This window comes from Rutidosis leptorrhynchoides, chromosome 1, assembly GCF_046630445.1.
Source record: "Rutidosis leptorrhynchoides isolate AG116_Rl617_1_P2 chromosome 1, CSIRO_AGI_Rlap_v1, whole genome shotgun sequence".
In the NCBI taxonomy this organism is placed as follows: domain Eukaryota; kingdom Viridiplantae; phylum Streptophyta; class Magnoliopsida; order Asterales; family Asteraceae; genus Rutidosis; species Rutidosis leptorrhynchoides.
In genome coordinates, this window is record NC_092333.1 from 616548075 (window position 1) to 616552126 (window position 4052).

Consider the following 4052-nt stretch of genomic DNA (forward strand, 5'->3'; position numbering starts at 1 on the left):
TATGTCATCGATGAAGACAATGACAAACTTGTCAAGATATGGTCCACTCTCTCGGTTCATGAGGTCAATGAACACAGCTGGTGCTTTAGTTAAACCAAACGGCATGACCAAAAACTCATAATGACCGTAACGCATTCTAAAAGCAGTCTTTGGATTATCATCCTCTTTCACCCGCATTTGATGATACCCAGAACGTAAATCGATCTTCGAATAAACTGAAGAACCTTGCAGTTGATCGAATAAGTCGTCGATTCTCTGTAGTGGATAACGGTTCTTGATAATAAGTTTGTTCAACTCTCTGTAGTCGATACACAACCTGAATGTACCATCCTTCTTTTTGACAAACAAAACAGGAGCTCTCCACGGTGATGTGCTTGGTCGAATGAAACCACGCTCCAAAAGTTCTTTTAATTGGCTTTGTAACTCTTTCATTTCTCTGGGTGCGAGTCTGTAGGGAGCACGAGCTATTGGCGCAGCTCCGGGTACGAGATCTATTTGAAATTAAACAGATCGGTGTGGAGGTAGTCTTGGTAATTCTTTCAGAAATACATCGGGAAACTCTTTTGCTACAGGAACATCATTGATGTTCTTTTCTTCAGAATTGACTTTCTCGATGTGTGCTATAATGGCATAGCAACCTTTTCTTATTAGATTTTACGCCTTCAAGCTACTAATAAGATTTAACTTCGCGTTGCTCTTTTCTCCGTACACCATTAAGGGTTTTCCTTTTTTGCATACAATGCGAATCGCATTTTTGTAACATACGACCTCTGCTCTCTCCTTTTTCAACCAGTCCATGCTAATTATCACATCAAAACTCTCTAACTCTACTGGTATCAAATTAATCTTAAATGTTTCGCCAACCAGTTTAATTTTTAGGTCCCAGCATATTTTATCGGCTTGAATTAATTTACCGTTTGCTAATTCGAATAAAAACTTATTATCCAAAGACGTTAATGGACAATTTAATTTGGTACAAAAATCTCTACTCATATAGCTTCTATCTGCACCCGAATCAAATAAAACATAAGCAGGTTTTTCATCAATAAGAAACGTACCCGTAACAAGCTCCGGGTCTTCCTGCGCTTCTGCCGCATTGATGTTGAAAACTCTTCCACGGCCTTGTCCATTATTATTCCCTTGGTTTGGGCAATCACTTTTGAAGTGACCGGGCTTTCCACATCCAAAACAAGTAATAGCATTATTTGCTCTATTAATTCTATTGGCCATAGGTCCATAGACGTCACACTTCGCTGTACTATGACCCGTTCTGTTGCACTTGGTGCATAACTCCTTACAAAACCTATCCAGGTGATATGTCTCACACCTTGGGCACTGAGTTTTATGCCTCTTGTTGTCATTATTGTGGTTGTTGATGTTGAGATGGTTGTTGATAATGCTAAAAACGAACATATATTTCATAGCATTATTCCTCAAGAAAGACAAGCTTTTAGTTGCAATTGTTCTATTTACAAGTAATATTCGTTTAAATAATAAAAGGTGAAGACAAAAGACAGATTTGACGAATTGAAGACGCAAACGACCAAAAAGCTCAAAAGTACAAAATACAATCAAAGAGGTTCCAATTATTGATAAGAAACGTCTCGAAATTACAAGAGTACAAGATTCAAAACGCAAAGTACAAGATATAAAATAGTACGCAAGGACGTTCGAAAATCCGGAACCGGGACATGAGTTAACTCTCAATGCTCGACGCAACGGACTAAAAATTACAAGTCAACTATGCACATAAATATAATATAATATTTAAATAATTCTTATAATTATTTATATATTATATTTATATTTAAATCCGTCGGCAAGCTAGGAGCCAAGGCTTTGTGAGCTGGATTTGATATCTCCGCGACTCGCGGAGTTTGAGGAACGAGAGGGCCGCGACTCGCGGAGCCCCAAAAAATGAAACTGCCTATAAAAGCAAACGTAGTTTGATCGATCAATATATCATAAAAATCAATCTCTCTCTATATATGTATACGTAATATTTATATTTATATTTTATATTTTAATTTTAATCCTAATAATAAGGGTATGTTAGCGAATGTTGTAAGGGTGTAAGTCGAAATTTTGTCCGTGTAACGCTACGCTATTTTTAATCATTGTAAGTTATGTTCAACCTTTTTAATTTAATGTCTCGTAGCTAAGTTATTATTATGCTTATTTAAAACGAAGTAATCATGATGTTGGGCTAATTACTAAAATTGGGTAATTGGGCTTTGTACCATAATTGGGGTTTGGACAAAAGAACGACACTTGTGGAAATTAGACTATGGGCTATTAATGGGCTTTATATTTATTTAACTAAATGATAGTTTTTTAATTTTAATATAAAGATTTGCAATTGGACGTCCCTATAAATAACCATATACACTCGATCGGACACGATGGGAGGGGTATTTATATGTACGAATAATCGTTCATTTAACCGGACATGGGAATGCATTAATAGCCACTAGAATTATTAAAATAGGGGTAAAATTATGTACAAGGACACTTGGCATAATTGTTAACAAAGTATTAAAACCTTGGGTTACACGCAGTCAATAACATGGTGTAATTATTAAACAAAGTATTAAAATCTTGTTACAGTTTAAGTCCCCAATTAGTTGGAATATTTAACTTCGGGTATAAGGATAATTTGACGAGGATACTCGCACTTTATATTTATGACTGATGGACTGTTATGGACAAAAACCAGACGGACATATTAAATAATCCAGGATAAAGGACAATTAACCCATGGGCATAAAACTAAAATCAACACGTCAAACATCATGATTACGGAAGTTTAAATAAGCATAATTCTTTTATTTCATATTTAATTTCCTTTATTTTATATTTAATTGCACTTCTAATTATCGCACTTTTATTTATTGTTATTATATTTAATTGCACTTTTAATTATCGTACTTTTTAATTATCGTACTTTTTAATTATCGCAAGTTTATTTTATCGCACTTTTATTTATCGCAATTTCATTATCTTTATTTACTTTACGCTTTAAATTAAGTCTTTTATTTATTTAATATTTTTACATTTTGTTTTAACTGCAACTAAAGTTTTAAAATCGACAAACCGGTCATTAAACGGTAAAAACCCCCCTTTATAATAATAATATTACTTATATATATATTTGTATTTTTATAAAATAAAACTAATATAGCGTTAAGCTTTGTTTAAAGATTTTCCCTGTGGAACGAACCGGACTTACTAAAAACTACACTACTGTACGATTAGGTACACTGCCTATAAGTGTTGTAGCAAGGTTTAAGTATATCCATTCTATAAATAAATAAATATCTTGTGTAAAATTGTATCGTATTTAATAGTATTTCCTTGTAAAATTTAATAGTATTTTATACCCCTTAGCTTTAACTATCAGTTGTTGTTGCGGTTGATATTGTTGTTAGGACGGTTGTTGTAGTTGTTGTTTTTGTTGTTGTTGGGGTGGTTGTTATTGCGTTTATTGTGGCGAAAAATAGTGCGATTGTAGTTGTGATTGTTGTGTTGATTGTTGAAGCGATAGTTACTGTTGTTGTGTTGGTGACTCTTGTCACTGTTTTCTTACCACTTCCTCTTGACTTGTTTCATTTTGGCCTCCTCGGCCACAAGCTCTTTAATCCTTCCCTCGATCTAGTTTATAAGTTTGTGAGCCATTCGGCTTGCCTTTTGCATTGAAGTGGGCGCGCTCGCACTCACGTCCTCCTGAATCCTCTCTGGTAACCCTTTTACAAATGCATCGATCTGCTCTTCTTCATCTTCGAACACTCTTGGACACAATAGACACAACTCTGTGAATCGTCGTTCGTATGTGGTAATATCGAATCCTTTCGCTCATAATTCCCTAAGCTTTATTTTGAGCTTATTGACTTCATTTCTGGGATGGTACTGCTCATTCATCAAGTGTTTGAATGCTGACTACTGTAGTGCGTAAGCAGCATCTTGTCCTAATTGTTCGAGATAGGTGTTCTACCATGTTAACGCAGTACTTGTGAAGGTATGCGTGGCGTACTTTACCCTGTCTTCTTCAGCAC